Here is a 20064-nt window from a genome sequence, read left to right as displayed (position 1 = left end):
GACCATTTTTTTTTCTTTGTTCATACGAAGCACACAGTTCTTAATAAAATGACCAGAATTTCCACAATAGAAGCACAAACCTTCAGAAAACCTGTGGTCTTTTTCCTGAGAGCGGGGTGTCATCGCCCCAATCTCCATCGGCTCTCCTTTGTCAGCACAGACCCTCTCAAGACTTTGAGCTGATATGGCAGAGGATTTACTCTCATTAACCCTTGCACGCAGTCTCCTGTCCACCCGTATAGCTAATTGCATAGCCTCCTGCAAGTTTCCAGGTGTGGGATAAGCAATCAGCAAATCTTTAACCCTTTCACCTAGCCCCGCAAGAAGCAAACTTTTCAAAGCTGAATCGTTCCACCCCACCTGGGCAGACCACCGACGGAAGTGAGAACAATATTTTTCCACATTACCTGATCCCTGCCTCAAACGTCTCAATTCAGACTCAGCAGATGAGACACGATCAGGATCATCGTACAACAAACCCAAAGCAGAAAAAAAACTATCCACTGATCTAAAGCACTAGGTTGGAGAGAAAAAGCCCATCCCTGAGGATCCTTGCGCAAAAGTGACATTATGATCCCTATGCGCTGTGATTCATCACCAGAGGATCCGGGTCTTAAACGAAAATACAATAAACAAGCATTTTTAAAAGAAAAAAAATCTTGTTGTTCACCAAAAAATAGATCAGGCAGACGTACCTTTGGCTCTACAAAATGTGCTCCAGGGCAGCTACTCACGTGTTGTTGGAGCTCGGCCACCTCCAGAGAGAGTCCCTGCAAGCGTTGAGCCAAATCTTGAACCGAGACCATGATGGAAACTGGAGGTCTTTCCTTAGAGAAATTTTTTGGGCTGGACTTACTGTTATGATCTGCTACAAGCACTAAGGAAAGACAGGAGATCTGTCCCTACAATAGAACTAAACTGGATCCCTACGATGTAACGGGGAACCTGATCCTGCGATCAGACCCGCTAAAGTCCTAGGCTAGTCTGTACGAAGACCTATAGATGCAAGGGAGGGATCCCTACAAGAACTAGGGACTGGGATAAAGTTGGACACCTCCTAGCAGAAATTGTAGCAGTAAAGACAAACACACAATATAGAACATAGAGGTCAGAAGACCTAGCAAAACTAACAGAGAAAGGTAACAGAGTACCAAGCTAGCTCAAGAGTAGAAAATACAATGAAGTCCAGCAAGGCCAGGAGGGCGGAGCCGGATTAAAGAGGCAAAAATGGTCATGTGACCAGCAAACTAGAAAAAACCTAACAGGAGAGTTCTAACAATCACCCTGTGTGTTCTCACACCCGTCGTCCTCAGAGCCAACCTCTTCCTACCCTGACCAAAAAGTCAAGTTGTCGCTCCAATCAGGTATTTGAGTCTCATCATCGTCTTCATCATTGTCTCCACCAACAGGAGTTACAGTTTGGAAACGAGGGTCTACATTATCCTCAGAACTTTCTTCATCTGGTCCTGGATCCGACTCATTAAGGTTCTGGGCATCAGTGCAGATCATTTCCTCGTCTGGATTAACAGAAGCTCTGGAGCAGACCTCCGTTTCCCAGGCTATAGTATGAGTAAACAGCTGTGCAGACTCAACCATCTGTGTTACCCCATACTCAGACGGGCAGCTGGAGACTTGGGAGATGTGAGGAAGCAAGTGCGATTGGGGTGACACCTCTGAGGACTGGAGTATTTGTGATGTTGAAGTTGAGGTGGAGGAGAGCCCACTTGAAGGAGCACTTGATATCCGTTGAAGCACCTGCTGTTTTTGTGCCTCATCTGGAATTTGTAGCGATGGGCATGTCCGTAAGAAAGGGATCGTATCACACTGTCCACGAAAAGAAGTAGACATCTTAGTTTGGCTGGAAGATGGTCTTTCTTCTGCAGATGTTACTCCCCCCCTCCGCGGGGGGGGCTCGACCCACCAGCGGACAGTCAGCAGTATTGGGAGAGGGGGCTGGCCGTCAGGGTCCACCGCGGCTCTGGCACAAACCCGGTGACACGGAGGTCGCACGGGCAGGAACGGACTGGCCGTGTCGGCTTCGCACTCCAGCATAGTCCCTCTGCCCGCTCGCGCCAGTAACCTCAAAGGGATGCACTAGTGGCTTTTCTTCCCAGGGCTGTTCCCCGCCCAGCAGGAACATGGAGGAGCTCAGGTCGGCCTTCCACTGTACTCCCTTATGCCCTCTTTCCTTCTTCCATTCTCCATCTAACCCCTTGGCTCTCTTGTGTCGACTCTCCCTCCAGCTCTCTCCTTCTCACAGGTGGACTACCGCTTGTATTCACACTGTGGCGAATCTTTTGGGCCCAGGCATAAGAAGTTGTCAAGGTAATGGATAATATGTGCCCCCTTAGAAACGTTCATTACAACCCATTCGAGGAAGCAACTAAACGCCTCAAATAGTGAGCAGGATCTGGAGCACTCCATGGGCAAACAGCGATCTATATATTATGTTCCTTCCCAGAAGCAGCCCAATAGGTGGACACTATTCGGAGGCACAGGTTGTAAGTAACCGGAACGCCGCATCAATGTCTGTTTTGGCCATTAGGTTGACCCTTCCCAACTTCTTGATCTGCCTGATTGCCTTGTCAAAGGATGTACAGTATATACTACTGTACTTGGTTCCGCGTCGATGTTGTCGTTTACGGACCTGCCCCTTGGATATGACAAATGGTGGATTAGTCCGAATGTATTGGGTTCCGTTTTTGGCACAACTCACAACGGGGATACCACTACGTCTTGTAAGGAAAGTGTTCTGAACGGAACCGCCATTCTACCTAAAGATATTTATTTTTTTAATTTTCTTGTCACGACATCTGGGTGTTGGTAGGCTGATTTTAGAGTTTTAATCCAGCCTTTCTTGATTTTAGAAGGGCATGACATGCCTATATCTGTGTCTTCCCCTCCTTTTACTCCTCCACCTCTTTTCTTTTCGCATGACTATATGTACTTGTCACTTTTCCATGCGTTAGTTGTGTCTTCTGAACAGTTTGTCAGCTTTTGGACACCTTTGAAGTGTTTTCTATGTGTTTTCCATGTGTTTCTATGTGTTTTTGTTTGCCTGCCACTGGTTTTAACGGTGTTCGAAGGTGTTCGACGAACAGTTCGACGAACAGTTCGGTGAACATACGGGTGTTCGACGAACTGAACTCGAACACCACGGGGGTGGTTCAAAACTAGTTAGGACGACTAAGGTTAGCACAAGGATGACTAGGGTTAGCACTAGGGTGACAAGGGTTAGACTTAGGACGACTAGGATTAGCGCTAGGACGACTAGGGTTAGTGCTAGGATGACTAGGGTTAGCGCTAGGACGACTGGGGTTAGCGTTAGGATGACTAGGGTTAGAGTTAGGACGACTAGGGTTAGTGCTAGGACAACTAGTGTTACCGCTAGGACGACTAGGATAGGAGTTAGGACAACTAGGGTGAGCGTTAGGACGACTAAGGTTAGCACTGGGATGACAAGGGTTTGCGCTAGGACGACTAGGGTAAGCATTAGGGCGACTAGGGTTAGACTTAGGATGACTATGGTTAGCGCTAGGACGACTAGGGTAAGCGCTATGACGACTAGGGTTATCGTTAGGACGACTAGGGTTAGGGCTAGGACTACAAGGGTTAGCGCTATGACTACTAGGGTTAGCGTTAGGACGACTAGGGTTACCACTAGAACAACTAGGGTTAGCGCTAGGATGACTAGGGTTCGCACTAGGAAAACTAGGTATAGCGCTAGAACGACTAGGGTTAGCGTTAGGATGACTAGGGATAGCGCTAGGACTACAAGGGTTAGCGCTATGACTACTAGGGTTAGCATTAGGATAACTAGGGTTATCGTTAGGACGACTAGGGTTAGGGTTAGGGTGACTAGGGTTAGCATTAAAATGACTAGGGTTAGCGTTAGGATGACGAGGGTTAGTACTAGGACGACTAGGGTTAGCGCTAGGACGACTGGGGTTAGCGTTAGGAAGACTAGGGTTAGAGTTAGAACGACTAGCGTTAGTGCTAGGACAACTAGGGTTACCGCTAGTACGACTAGGATTGGAGTTAGGACAACTAGGGTTAGCGCTAGGACAACTATGGTTAGCACTAGGACGACTAGGGTTACTGCTAGGACGACTAGGGTTAGCGCTAGGGCGACTAGGGTTAGCGCTAGGGCGACTAGGGTTAGCGCTAGGGCGACTAGGGTTAGCGCTAGGGCGACTAGGGTTAGCGCTAGGGCGACTAGGGTTAGCGCTAGGGCGACTAGGGTTAGCACTAGAGCGACTAGGGTTAGCTCTTGGATGACTAGGGTTAGCACTAGGATGACTAGGGTTAGCGCTAGGACTACAAGGGTTAGCGCTATGACTACAAGGGTTAGCGCTATGACTACTAGGGTTAGCATTAGGACGATTAGGGATAAAATATTACGACTAGGGTTAGCGTTATTACTACTAGGGTTAGCGTTAGGACGACTAGGGTTAGCGTTAGGACGACTAGGGTTAGCGTTAGGACGACTAGGGTTAGCACTATGATGACAAGGTCTAGCGCTAGGAAATCTAGGGTAAGCGCTAGAATGACTAGGGTTAGCGCTAGGACAGCTAGGGTTAGCTTTGGGATGACAAGGGTTGGCGTTAGTACGACTACTGTTAGCATTAGAACAACTAAAGTTAGCACTATGGCGACTATGGTTAGCATTAGGACGACTAGGGTTAGCGCTAGGGCGACTAGGGTTAGCGTTAGGACGACTAGGGCTTGAGTTAGGATGACTAGGTATAGCGCTTGGATAACAAGGATGACTAGGGATAGCATTAGGACGAATAGGGTTAGCGCTAGGACAACTAGGGTTAGCGCTATGATGACTAGGGTTAGCGGTAGGACGACTAGGGTTAGAGTTAGGGCGACTAGGGTTAGCGCTTGGACGACTAGGGTTAGCTCTATGGTGACTAGGGTTAGAGCTAGTATGACTAGGGTTAGAGCTAAGACGACTTTGGATAATATTTGGACGACTAGGGTTAGCGTTAGGACGACTAGGGATAGATTTAGGACGACTGGGTAAGCGTTAGAACGACTAGGGATTGAGTTAGGACGACTAGGGTTAGCGCTATGGCGACTAGGGCTAGCGGTAGAACGACTAGGGTTAGACTTAGGACGACTGGGTTAGTGCTAGGACGACTAGGGTTAGCGCTTGGATGACTAGGGTTAGCGTTAAGACGGCTAGTGTTAGCGTTAGGATGACTAGGTTTAGCGCTAGGACTACTAGGTTTAGCGTTAGGGTGACTAGGGTTAGCATTAGAACGACTAGGGTTCGCGCTAGGACGACTGGGTTAGCTTTAGGATGGGATGACGAGGGTTAGAGTTAGGACGACTAGGGCTAGTGCTAGGACAACTAGGGTTACCGCTAGGACGACTAGGATTGGAGTTAGGACAACTAGGGTGAGCTTTAGGACAACTAAGGTTAGCACTAGGATGACTAGGGTAAGCATTAGGGCGACTAGGGTTAGACTAAGGATGACTAGGCTTAACGCTAGGATGACTAGGGTTAGTGCAATGATGACTAGGGTTAGCGTTAGGACGACTAGGTATAGCAATAGGACTACAAGGGTTAGCGCTATGACTACTAAGGTTAGCATTAGGACGACTAGGGTTAGCGCTAGAACAACTAGGGTTAGCACTAGGATGACTAGGGTTAACGCTAGGAATACTATGGATAGCGCTAGAACGACTAGGGTTAGTGTTAGGACGACTAGTGTTAGCGTTAGGACAACTAGGGTTAGCGCTATGACGACTAGGGTTACCGTTAGAATGCATAGGATTAGCATTGGGGCGACTAAGTTTAGCGCTGGGACGACTAGGGTTAGCGTTAGGGCGACTAGGTTTAGCGCTAGGACGACTAGTGTTAGCTTTAGGACAACTAGGGATAGCGTTAGGACAACTAGGGTTAGCGCTATGACGACTAGAGTTAGCGGTAGGACGACTAGGGTTAGTGATAGGATGACTGGGGTTAGCGTTAGGACGACTAGGGTTGGCGCTATGTCTACTATAGTTAGAGGTAGGACGACTAGGGTTAGAGTTAGGACAACTATGGTTAGCGTTAGGACGACTAGGATTAGCGCAAGGACGACTAGGGTTAGTATGAGGATGACTAGGGTTAGGGTTAGGATGACTAGGGTTAGCGCTTAGTGTCAAGGGTTAGTGCTATGACTACTAGGGTTAGAGTTAGGACGACTAGGGTTAACGTTAGGTTGACTAGGTTTAGAGTTAGGATAACTAGAGTTAGAGCTAGAACAACTAGGGTTACCGCTAGGATGACTAGGGTTAGCGCTAGGAAAAGTAGGGATAGCGCAAGAACGACTAGTGTTAGCATTAGGACAACTAGGGTTAGCGCTAGGACTACAAGGGTTAGCGCTATGACTACTAGGGTTACATTAGGACGCCTAGGGTTATCGTTAGGATGACTAGTGTTAGGGTTAGGGTGAGTAGGGTTAGCATTAGAACGACTAGGGTTAGCGTTAGGACGAAAGGGTTAGCGCTAGGACGACTGGGGTTAGCGCTAGGATGACTGGGGTTAGCGCTAGGATGACTGGGGTTAGCACTAGGATGACTGGGGTTAGAGTTAGGACGACTGTGGTTAGAGTTAGGACGACTAGGGTTACTGCTAGGATGACTAATATTGGAGTTAGGACAACTAGGATGAGCGTTAGGACGACTAAGGTTAGCACTAGGACGACAAAGGTTTGCGCTAGGACGACAAGGATAAGCATTAGGGCGACTAGAGTTAGACTTAGGATGACTAGGGGTAGCGCTAGGACGAATAGTGTTAGCGCTACGACGACTAGGGTTAGCGTTAGGACGACTAGGGTTATAGTTTGGACAACTAGGGTTAGCGCTAGGATGACTACGTTTAGCGTTAGAACGACTTGGGTAAGAGCTAGGATGACTGGGTTTGCATTAGGACATGTAGGGATAACATTAGGACGACTAGGGTTAGCGCTAGAACGACTTGGGTTAGCGTTAGGAAGACTAGAGATAGAGTTAGGACGACTGGGTTAGGACGACAAGGGATTGAGTTAGGATGACTTTGGTTAGCGCTATGGCAACTAGGGTTAGCGGTAGAACGACTAGGGTTAGACTTAGGACGACTGGGTTAGTTCTAGGACGACTAGCGTTAGCTCTAGGATGACTAGGGTTAGCGTTAGGACGACTACTGTTAGCGTTAGAATAACGGGTTAGCGCTACGGAGACTAGGGTTAGCGTTAGGACGGCTAGTGTTAGCGCTAGGGCGACTAGGGTTAGCGTTAGGACGACTAGGGCTTGAGTTAGGACGACTAGGGATAGCGCTTCGACGACTAGGGATAGCGCAAGAATGATTAGGGATAGCATTAGGACGAAAAGGGTTAGCACTAGGACAACTAGGGTTAGCGGTAGGACGACTAGGGTTAGCGGTAGGACGACTAGGGTTAGCGGTAGGACGACTAGGGTTAGCGGTAGGACGACTATGGTTAGCGGTAGGACGACTAGGGTTAGCGCTTGGACGACTAGGGTTAGCGCTTGAACGACTAGGGTTATAGTTTGGACAACTAGGGTTAGTGCTAGGATGACTACGTTTAGCGTTAGAACGACTTGGGTAAGAACTAGGATGACTGGGTTTGCATTAGGACATCTAGGGATAACATTAGGACGACTAGGGTTAGCGCTAGAACGACTTGGTTTAGCATTAGGATGACTAGAGATAGAGTTAGGACTACTGGGTTAGGACGACAAGGGATTGAGTTAGGATGACTTTGGTTAGCGCTATGGCAACTAGGGTTAGCACTAGGATGACTAGGGTTAGCGCTAGGAAAACTATGGATAGCGCTAGAATGACTAGCGTTAGTGCTAGGACGAATAGGGTTAGCATTGTGAAGACTAGGGTTAGCGTTAGGACAACTAGGGTTAGCGTTAGGACAACTAGGGTTAGCGTTAGGACAACTAGGGTTTGCGTTAGGACAACTAGGGTTAGCGTTAGGACAACTAGGGTTAGCGTTAGGACAACTAGGGTTAGCGGTAGGACGACTAGGGTTAGCGGTAGGACGACTATCGTTATAGTTTGGACAACTAGGGTTAGCGCTAGGATGACTACGTTTAGCGTTAGAACGACTTGGGTAAGAGCTAGGATGACTGGGTTTGCATTAGGACATCTAGGGATAACATTAGGACGACTAGGGTTAGCGCTAGAACGACTTGGGTTAGCGTTAGGAAGACTAGAGATAGAGTTAGGACGACTGGGTTAGGACGACAAGGGATTGAGTTAGGATGACTTTGGTTAGCGCTATGGCAACTAGGGTTAGCACTAGGATGACTAGGGTTAGCGCTAGGAAAACTATGGATAGCGCTAGAATGACTAGCGTTAGTGCTAGGACGAATAGGAATAGCATTGTGAAGACTAGGGTTAGCGTTAGGACAACTAGGGTTAGCGTTAGGACAACTAGGGTTAGCGTTAGGACAACTAGGATTTGCGTTAGGACAACTAGGGTTAGCGGTAGGACGACTAGGGTTAGCGGTAGGACGACTATCGTTATAGTTTGGACAACTAGGGTTAGCGCTAGGATGACTACGTTTAGCGTTAGAACGACTTGGGTAAGAGCTAGGATGACTGGGTTTGCATTAGGACATCTAGGGATAACATTAGGACGACTAGGGTTAGCGCTAGAACGACTTGGGTTAGCGTTAGGAAGACTAGAGATAGAGTTAGGACGACTGGGTTAGGACGACAAGGGATTGAGTTAGGATGACTTTGGTTAGCGCTATGGCAACTAGGGTTAGCGGTAGAACGACTAGGGTTAGACTTAGGACGACTGGGTTAGTTCTAGGATGACTAGCGTTAGCTCTAGGATGACTAGGGTTAGCGTTAGGACGACTACTGTTAGCGTTAGAATAACGGGTTAGCGCTACGGAGACTAGGGTTAGCGTTAGGACGGCTAGTGTTAGCGCTAGGGCGACTAGGGTTAGCGTTAGGACGACTAGGGATAGCGCTTGGACGACTAGGGATAGCGCAAGAATGATTAGGGATAGCATTAGGACGAAAAGGGTTAGCACTAGGACGACTAGGGTTAGCGGTAGGACGACTAGGGTTAGCGGTAGGACGACTAGGGTTAGCGGTAGGATGACTAGGGTTAGCGGTAGGACGACTAGGGTTAGCGGTAGGATGACTAGGGTTAGCGCTTGGACGACTAGGGTTAGCGCTTGGACGACTAGGGTTAGCGCTTGGACGACTAGGGTTATAGTTTGGACAACTAGGGTTAGTGCTAGGATGACTACTTTTAGCGTTAAAACGTCTTGGGTAAGAGCTAGGATGACTGGGTTTGCATTAGGACATCTAGGGATAACATTAGGACGACTAGGGTTAGCGCTAGAACGACTTGGGTTAGCATTAGGATGACTAGAGATAGAGTTAGGACGACTGGGTTAGGACGACAAGGGATTGAGTTAGGATGACTTTGGTTAGCGCTATGGCAACTAGGGTTAGCGCTAGGATGACTAGGGTTAGCGCTAGGAAAACTATGGATAGCGCTAGAATGACTAGCGTTAGTGCTAGGACGAATAGGGTTAGCATTGTGAAGACTAGGGTTAGCGTTAGGACAACTAGGGTTAGCGTTAGGACAACTAGGGTTAGCGTTAGGACAACTAGGGTTAGCGTTAGGACAACTAGGGTTAGCGTTAGGACAACTAGGGTTAGCGTTAGGACAACTACGGTTAGCGTTAGGACAACTAGGGTTACCATTAGGACAACTAGGGTTAGCGTTAGGACAACTAGGGTTACCGTTAGGACAACTAGGGTTACCGTTAGGACAACTAGGGTTAACGTTAGGACAACTAGGGTTACCGTTAGGACAACTAGGGTTACCGTTAGGATGACTAGGATTAGCATTAGGGCGACTAAGTTTAGCGCTGGGACGACTAGGGTTAGAGTTAGGGCAATTAAGTTTAGTGCTAGGACGACTAGGGTTAGCTTTAGGACGACTAGGGTTAGCGTTAGGATGACTAGTTTTTGCGCTAGGATGACTAGAGTTAACGGTAGAACGACTAGGGTTAGCGCTAGGACGACTGGGTTTAGCGCTAGGACGACTGGGGTCAGCGTTAGGACGACCAGGGTAAGAGTTGGGACGACTTGGGTTAGCGCAAGGACGACTAAGGTTAGCGCAAGGATGACTAGGGTTAGCGCAAGGACGACTAGGGTTAGCGCAAGGACGACTAGGGTTAGCGCAAGGACGACTAGGGTTAGCGCAAGGACGACTAGGGTTAACGTTAGGACAACTAGGGTTAGCATTAGGACGACGAGGGTTAACGTTAGGACGACTAGGGTAATCGCTTGGACAACTAGGGTTAGCGCTAGGATGACTAGGGTTGGCGCTATGTCTACTAGAGTTAGAGGTAAATATACATAGGAGGGCCTTCATTTTTAAGTGATCGTGGCAAAAACGCCAATAAAGAAATGCATGGCTAGTAATTACCACAAGCCTACTCAGCATAAATATAAGGATAGGAGAAACAGAGTACGTGTGGGCATAAAAACAATATAGCTTTATTAGATATCAAATATAAAAATGGCCACGACAAGTGGCGACATAGAGTAATACTAGATTACAAAATTGCAGCACATAATCATATAAATACAAGATATATGTTTTTGGAAAAAGTTTCCTCAAAAAAAGAGGAAAGGGAGGGCAAGCACAAAAGGATATAAGACACACCATGCAAGTGCACAGCTACATACAAGTGTATGGGTAAATATACAGTGTCCATATAAGTATCAAATGTCGCTTACCAAGCACCAAAATTGAATAAAAATAAGAGACAGGCCAAGGACCAGGAGAGACAGGGATACCAAGTGGCCCAAAATAGAGCCTCGACGCGCGTTTCGCCCCTAGAGAGAGGGCTTTCTCAAGAGGCATAGATTGGTAGAAGATCAGGACCTTTTTGCAGCCTTCAAAAAGGTCCTGATCTTCTACCAATCTATGCCTCTTGCGAAAGCCCTCTCTCTAGGGGCGAAACGCGCGTCGAGGCTCTATTTTGGGCCACTTGGTATCCCTGTCTCTCCTGGTCCTTGGCCTGTCTCTTATTTTTATTCAATTTTGGTGCTTGGTAAGCGACATTTGATACTTATATGGACACTGTATATTTACCCATACACTTGTATGTAGCTGTGCACTTGCATGGTGTGTCTTATATCCTTTTGTGCTTGCCCTCCCTTTCCTCTTTTTTTGAGGAAACTTTTTCCAAAAATATATATCTTGTATTTATATGATTATGTGCTGCAATTTTGTAATCTAGTATTACTCTATGTCGCCACTTGTCGTGGCCATTTTTATATTTGATATCTAATAAAGCTATATAGTTTTTATGCCCACACGTACTCTGTTTCTCCTATCCTTATAGAGTTAGAGGTAGGATGACTAGGGTTAGAGTTAGGACAACAAGGGTTAGCGTTAGGACGACTAGGATTAGCGCTAGAATGACTATGGTTAGTGCTATGACTACTAGGGTTAGAGTTAGGAAGACTAGGGTTAACGTTAGGTTGACTAGGGTTAGAGTTAGGATGACTAGGGTTAGCGCTAGAACAACTAGGGTTAGTGCTAGTATGACAAGGGTTAGGGCTAGGAAAACTAGGGTTAGCGCTAGAACGACTAAGGTTAGCGCTAGAACGACTAGGGTTAGCGCTAGAACGACTAGGGTTAGCGCTAGAACGACTAGGGTTAGCGCTAGAACGACTAGGGTTAGCGCTAGGAGGACTAGGGTTAGCGTTGGAACGTGTAGGGTTAGCATTAGGACGACTAGTGTTAGCGCTAGGATGATTAGGGTTAGAGTTGGACAACTGTGGTTAGGGCTAGGATGACTAGGGTTACCGTTAGGATAACTAGGGTTAGCGTTAGGGCAACTAGGGTTAGGGCTGGGACGACAAGGGTTGTCACTAGGACGACTAGGGTTAGACTTAGGATGACTAGGGTTAGCGCTAGGGCGACCAGGGTTAGCGTTTGGACCACTACGGTTAGAGTTAGGATGACTGGGGTTATCGCTAGGATGACTAGGGATAGCTTTAGAAGGACTAGGGATAGCTTTAGAAGGACTAGGGTTAGCGCTAGGAAGACTAGGGTTAGCGTTAAGACGACTAGGGCTAGCGCTAGGACAACTAGGGTAAGCATTATAGCGACTAGGGTTAGCGGTAGGACGACTAGGGTTAGCGGTAGGACGACTAGGGTTAGCGGTAGGACGACTAGGGTTAGCGGTAGGACGACTAGGGTTAGCGCTTGGACGACTAGGGTTAGCGCTTGGACGACTAGGGTTAGCGGTAGGACGACTAGGGTTAGCGGTAGGACGACTAGGGTTATAGTTTGGACAACTAGGGTTAGCGCTAGGATGACTACGTTTAGCGTTAGAACGACTTGGGTAAGAGCTAGGATGACTGGGTTTGCATTAGGACGTCTAGGGATAACATTAGGACGACTAGTGTTAGCGCTAGAAAGACTTGGGTTAGCGTTAGGATGACTAGAGATAGAGTTAGGACGACTGGGTTAGGACGACAAGGGATTGAGTTAGGATGACTTTGGTTAGCGCTATGGCAACTAGGGTTAGCGGTAGAACGACTAGGGTTAGACTTAGGACGACTGGGTTAGTTCTAGGACGACTAGGGTTAGCTCTAGGATGACTAGGGTTAGCATTAGGACGACTACTGTTAGCGTTAGAATAACGGGTTAGCGCTACGGAGACTAGGGTTAGAGTTAGGACGGCTAGTGTTAGCGCTAGGGCGACTAGAGTTAGCGTTAGGACGACTAGGGCTTGAGTTAGGACGACTAGGGATAGCGCTTGGACGACTAGGGATAGCGCAAGAATGATTAGGGATAGCATTAGGACGAAAAGGGTTAGCACTAGGACAACTAGGGTTAGCGGTAGGACGACTAGGGTTAGCGGTAGGACGACTAGGGTTAGCGGTAGGACGACTAGGGTTAGCGGTAGGACGACTAGGGTTAGCGGTAGGACGACTAGGGTTAGCGGTAGGACGACTAGGGTTAGCGCTTGGACGACTAGGGTTATAGTTTGGACAACTAGGGTTATAGTTTGGACAACTAGGGTTAGCGCTAGGATGACTACGTTTAGCGTTAGAACGACTTGGGTAAGAGCTAGGATGACTGGGTTTGCATTAGGACGTCTAGGGATAACATTAGGACGACTAGGGTTAGCGCTAGAACGACTTGGGTTAGCGTTAGGATGACTAGAGATAGAGTTAGGACGACTGGGTTAGGACGACAAGGGATTGAGTTAGGATGACTTTGGTTAGCGCTATGGCAACTAGTGTTAGCTGTAGAACGACTAGGGTTAGACTTAGGACGACTGGGTTAGTTCTAGGACGACTAGGGTTAGCTCTAGGATGACTAGGGTTAGCGTTAAGATGGCTAGTTTTAGCGTTAAGATGGCTAGTGTTAGCACCATGATGACAAGGGTTAGCGTTAGGATGACTAGGTTTAGCATTAGGGTGACTAGGGTTAGCATTAGAACGACTAGGGTTAGCGTTAGGGTGACGAGGGTTCACGCTAGGATGACTGGGGTTAGCGCTAGGATGACTGGGTTAGCGTTAAGATGACTAAGGTTAGAGTTAGGACGACTAGGGCTAGTGCTAGGACAACTAGCGTTACCGCTAGGACGACTAGGATTGGAGTTAGGACAACTAGGTTGAGCGTTAGGACGACTAAGGTTAGCACTAGGACGACTAGGGTAAGCATTATAGCGACTAGGCTTAGACTTAGGATGACTAGGGTTAGCGCTACGATGACTAGGGTTAGCGTTAGGATGACTAGGGTTAGCGCTAGGACCACTAGGGTTAGCGCTAGGACGACTAGGGTTAGCGCTATGACTACTAGAGTTAGCGCTATGACTACTAGGGTTAGCATTAGGATGACTAGTGTTATCGTTAGGACGACTAGGGCAAGCGTTAGGAAGACTAGGGTTAGCGCTAGGATGACTAGGGTTAGCGCTAGGATGACTAGGGTTAGCGCTAGGAAAACTATGGATAGCGCTAGAATGACTAGCGTTAGTGCTAGGACGAATAGGGTTAGCATTGTGAAGACTAGGGTTAGCGTTAGGACAACTAGGGTTAGCGTTAGGACAACTAGGGTTACCGTTAGGACAACTAGGGTTACCGTTAGGACAACTAGAGTTACCGTTAGGACAACTAGAGTTACCGTTAGGATGACTAGGATTAGCATTAGGGCGACTAAGTTTAGCGCTGGGACGACTAGGGTTAGAGTTAGGGCAACTAAGTTTAGTGCTAGGACGACTAGGGTTAGCTTTAGGACGACTAGGGTTAGCGTTAGGATGACTAGTTTTTGCGCTAGGATGACTAGAGTTAATGGTAGAACGACTAGGGTTAGCGCTAGGACGAGTGGGTTTAGCGCTAGGACGACTAGGGTAAGCGCAAGGACAACTAGGGTTAGCACAAGGACGACTAGGGTTAGCGCAAGGACGACTAGGGTTAGCGCAAGGACGACTAGGGTTAGCGTTAGGACAACTAGGGTTAGCGTTAGGACAACTAGGGTTAGCATTAGGACGACGAGGGTTAACGTTAGGACGACTAGGGTAATCGCTTGGACAACTAGGGTTAGCGCTCGGATGACTAGGGTTGGCGCTATGTCTACTAGAGTTAGAGGTAGGATGACTAGGGTTAGAGTTAGGACAACAAGGGTTAGCGTTAGGACGACTAGGATTAGCGCTAGAATGACTAGGGTTAGTGTGAGGATGACTAGGGTTAGCGTTAGGATGACTAGGGTTAGCGTTTAACGACAATGGTTAGTGCTATGACTACTAGGGTTAGAGTTAGGAAGACTAGGGTTAACGTTAGGTTGACTAGGGTTAGAGTTAGGATGACTAGAGTTAGCGCTAGAACAACTAGGGTTAGTGCTAGGATGACAAGGGTTAGGGCTAGGAAAACTAGGGTTAGCGCTAGAACGACTAGGGTTAGCGCTAGTACGACTAGGGTTAGCGCTAGAACGATTAGGGTTAGCGCTAGAACGACTAGGGTTAGCGCTAGGAGGACTAGGGTTAGCGCTAGGAGGACTAGGGTTAGCGTTGGGACGTGTAGGGTTAGCATTAGGACGACTAGTGTTAGCGCTAGGATGATTAGGGTTAGAGTTAGGACAACTGTGGTTAGGGCTAGGATGACTAGGGTTACCGTTAGGATGACTAGGGTTAGCTTTAGGGCAACTAGGGTTAGGGCTGGGACGACAAGGGTTGTCACTAGGATGACTAGGGTTAGACTTAGGATGACTAGGGTTAGCGCTAGGGCGACCAGGGTTAGCGTTAGGACCACTAGGGTTAAAGTTAGGATGACTGGGGTTATCGCTAGGATGACTAGGGTTAGCGTAAGGATGACTAGGGATAGCTTTAGAAGGACTAGGGTTAGCGCTAGGAAGACTAGGGTTAGCGTTAAGACGACTAGGGCTAGCGCTAGGACAACTAGGGTAAGCGTTATAGCGACTAGGGTTAGCGGTAGGACGACCTGGGTTAGAGTTAGGACGACTAGGTTAGCGCTTGGACGACTATAGTTAGCTTTAGGAAGACTAGCGCTAGCGCTAGGACAACTAGGGTTAGCGCTATAGCGACAAGGGTTAGTGGTAGGACGACTATAGTTAGCGTTAGGACGACTAGCGCTAGCGCTAGGACAACTAGGGTTAGCGCTATAGCAACTAGGGTTAGCGCTAGGATGACTAGGGTTAGCGTTAGGACGACTAGGGTTAGCACTAGGACAACTAGGGTTAGCGCTATAGCGACTATGGTTAGTGGTAGAACGACTAGGGTTAGAGTTAGGACGACTAGGGTTAGCGCTTGGACCACTAGAGTTAGCATTAGAACGACTAGGATTAGCGCTAGGATGACTAGGGATAGTGTTAGGAAGACTAGGGTTAGCGATAGGACAACTAGGGTTATCGTTAGTATGACTAGGGATAGCTTTAGGATGACTAGGGATAGCGATAGGACGACTAGGGATAGCGATAGGACGACTAGGGAAAGCGCTAGAACAACTAGGGTTAGCACTAGGAAAACTAGGGATAGCGCTAGAACGACTAGGGGTAGTTCTAAGACGACTAGGGTTAGCATTGGGAAGACTAGGGTTAGCGTTAGGACAACTAGGGTTAGCGCTATGATGACTAGGGTTACCGTTAGGATGACTAGGGTTAGCATTAGGGCGACTTAGTTTAGCGCTAGGACGACTAGGGTTAGCGTTAGGGCAACAAGGTTTAGCGCTAGGACGACTAGAGTTAGCGCTAGGACGACTAGGGTTAGCGGTAGGATGACTAGTGTTAGCACTAGTACAACTAGGGTTAGCGCTAGGATGAATAGAGTCAGCGGTAGGATGACTATGGTTAGCGCTAGGACAACTGGGGTTAGCGTTAGGACGACTAGGGTTAGAGTTGGGACGACTTGGGTTAGCGCTAGGACCACTAGGGTAAGCGCTAGGATGACTAGGATTGGAGTTAGGACAACTAGGGTTAGCGTTAGGATGACTAAGGTTAGCACTAGGAGGACTAGGGTTAGCATTAGGATGACTAGGGTTAGCGCTAGGACGACTAGGGTTAGACTTTGAACGACTAGGTTTAGCGCTAGGATGACAAGGGTTATCGTTAGAACGACTAGGATTAACACAAGGACGACTAGGGTTAGCGTTAGGACGACAAGGGTTAGCGTCAGGATGACTAGGGTTAGCACTAGGACGACAAGGGTTAGCGCTTTGACTACTAGGGTTAGTGTTAGGATGATGAGGGTTAACGTTAGGATGGCTAGGGTAATCGCTTGGACAACTAGGATTAGCGCTGGGATGACTAGGGTTGGCGCTATGTCTAGTAGGGTTAGAGGTAGGACGACTAGGGTTAGTGCTTGGACGACTAGGGTTAGTGCTAGGACGACTAGGGTAAGCGCTAGGACGACTAGGGATAGCTTTAGGGGGACTAGAGTTGGCGCTTGGAAGACTAGGGTTAGCGCTAGGACGACTACGGTTAGTGTTAGGATGACTAGGGATAGCTTTCGGAGGACTAGGGTTAGCGCTAGGACGACTAGGGTTAGCGTTAGGACAACTAGGGTTAGCACTAGGACAACTAGGGTTAGCAATATAGCGACTAGGGTTAGCACTATAGCGACTAGGGTTAGAGTTAGGATGACTAGTGTTAGCGCTTGGACCACTAGGGTTAGCGTTAGGACGACTAGGATTAGCGCTAGGACGACTAGGGATAGTGTTAGGACGACTAGGTTTAGCGCTAGGATGACTAGGGTTAGCGTTAGGATGACTAAGGATAGCTTTAGGAGGACTAGGGTTAGCGCTAGGACGACTGGGGTTAGCGCTAGGACGACTGGGGTTAGCGTTATGATGACTAGGGTAAGCGCTAGGATGACTAGGATTGGAGTTAGGACAACTAGGGTTAGCATTAGGATGACTAAGGTTAGCACTAGGAGGACTAGGATTAGCGTTAGGATAACTAGGGTTAGTGCTAGGACGACTAGGGTTAGCGCTAGGGCGACTAGGGTTAGCGCTAGGGCGACTAGGGTTAGCGCTAGGGCGACTAGGGTTAGCGCTAGGGCGACTAGGGTTAGTGCTAGGGCGACTAGGGTTAGCGCTAGGGCGACTAGGATTAACGCAAGGACAACTAGGGTTAGCTTTTGGATGACTAGGTTAGCGTCAGTAGGACTAGGGTTAGCACTAGGACGACAAAGGTTAGCGCTATGACTACTAGGGTTAGCGTAAGGATGACGAGGGTTAACGTTAGGACGACTAGGGTAATCGCTTGGACAACTAGGATTAGCGCTAGGATGACTAGGGTTGGCGCTATGTCTAGTAGGGTTAGAGGTAGGACGACTAGGGTTAGCGCTTTGACTACTAGGGTTAGCGCTAGGGCGACTAGGGTTAGCGTAAGGCTGACTAGGGATAGCTTTAAGGGGACTAGGGTTAGCGTTAGGACGACTAGAGTTAGCATTAGGACTAGTGTTGAGCCACCCCCGTAGTGTTCGAGTTCGGTTCGGTTCGTCGAACACCCGTGTGTTCGCCGAACTGTTCGTCGAACTGTTCGTCGAACACCTTCGAACACCGTTAAAACCAATGGCAGGCAAACAAAAACACATAGAAACACATAGAAAACACCTTCAAAGGTGTCCAAAAGCTGACAAACTGCTCAGAAGACATAACTAACACATGGAAAAGTGACAAGTACATATAGTCATGCGAAAATAAAAGAGGTGGAGTAAAAGGAGTGGGAGACACAGATATAGGCATGTCATGCCCTTCTAAAATCCAAAAAGTGAGAAGCCGACACGGCCAGTCCGCTCCTGCCCGTGCCACCTCCGTGTCGCCGGGTTTGTGCCAGAGCCGCGGTGAACCCTGATGGCCAGCCCCCCTCTCCCAATACTGGTGCCTGTCCGCTGGTGGGTCGAGCGAGCCCCCCTGTGGTGGAGGCAGCTCTAAGCTTTTTAATTTAAATTGTCTCTCTAATTTGAATGAATACACTTTAAATCCATTTACAAGGATCTATTGGAGGGCAAGTCTCATGCCAGCAGCCGCGTAATTCCAGCTCCAGTAGCGTCCACTAAAGCTGCTGCAGTTAAAAAGCTTTTATAAGGATCGAGCTCGGCTGTCCACCGCAAGGCATCCTACTGCCAGTCCCAGCCCCTATGCCTTGGGGTGCCTCCTGATGCTCTTCACTAAGTATCCCATGGTCCCGAAGCATTTCCTTTGAAAAAATTAAGTGTCTAAACTACAGGTGGTGTAGCTTGCTTAACAGCCGGGATAATCCGCTGACTAGCAGACACTGCTACTAGGCACAAAGTATTTCCTGGGCTAGATGCAGTTAAAAATTTGTAATTAGATACTCTCGTTGGATGCTGAGAAAGCATTCCATAGAGTCTCCTGGCACGCCATATATGATTCTCTTAAAAAGCTTGGGGTAGGGGTCTAGGGGACCCTTTTATAGCCAAAATCACGGCCCTGTATCACAATACGTCACTTAGGCTGAAGATAAATGGAACTGTAGCACCCTGAGGGCTCGGTTGCTACAGACGTATTGCACCTCACCCAGAGGTGTGATATCTCACTCTCAGGTAAGGATGGAGTGTGGATCAGGACCCGACACCTGCATGCATTACACCACATTGCCGTGGGGCAGGGCGACCAATATGCCCCTGAGATGGGCACGACAGTCCCTGTCCCTGGCTGGAGTGGGGGGAGGGAACACTGAGGAAGGGGAACCCTGTAGTGCAGGAGCAGGGAGGAAGCAGTTCCTGGGTGCATTGAGAAGGGAGTATAAAAGGTGGGCACCATCTTAGTTCAGTGCAGAGAAGTCTGAGCAGAAGTGGCAGGGAGCAGGGGCTCTGCATGAGCTCTGCTCCGGAGGCGGGCCTAGTAACAGAGGCCCAGGCCTGGAAGAGGGAGAAGGAAGGAAGAGGAGCGGGGAAGGCTCCAGGAACGAGGAATGAAGGGATCCCAGGGGTGCGGACGGGCGAGTCGCCACCGCAAGCCCGAATCCACCTGCGTGGAGGAGTCAGGCCAAAGGGGGAGACCGGTCCCCGAACTAGTGGAAGCAGGAAACGACCCTCAGCTAGAAACCGGAGGCTCTGACATTTTATGTGGCGCAGCCCCTCGCTACACCCACTAGGAAGGCACCACATAGGGTCAGGGAAACTGGCGCCAAGTTTACCAAGAGGAGGCCCGAGGCAGCCGGACAGAAGTGTTGGTAAGAAAGGCCAGACAAAGGACACACAAAGGGGGTTCTGTGAAGTGCTCCAAAGTTATCTGGGAGTTGTCTGAGCCCCTCACCTGGTGAGCACAGTACGACGTGGGCAGCCGTTACCTGCAGACGTGGTCTGGATAATAAGAACTGTGAGTAAAGGCCCTGAACTGCATCACTGACTCCGTGTCGTTACTGCTGCTGCCCTGCACCATCACCCCCATCCTCCGCATACACTGCCCTGAGGCTATACTCCTCCCGTGGGGAGTTATGCTACGCTCTGCTGCACCCACAACACCAGCATCAGCGGTCTGCCCTGTAGCAGCGGTTCACTCTGACCGCAATCCACGGGTGG

Source organism: Phyllobates terribilis, unplaced genomic scaffold (assembly GCF_046119375.1).
Source record: "Phyllobates terribilis strain yellow unplaced genomic scaffold, ASM4611937v1 Scaffold_3__8_contigs__length_932513732, whole genome shotgun sequence".
Lineage (NCBI taxonomy): Eukaryota > Metazoa > Chordata > Amphibia > Anura > Dendrobatidae > Phyllobates > Phyllobates terribilis.
This window is presented reverse-complemented; position numbering follows the sequence as displayed.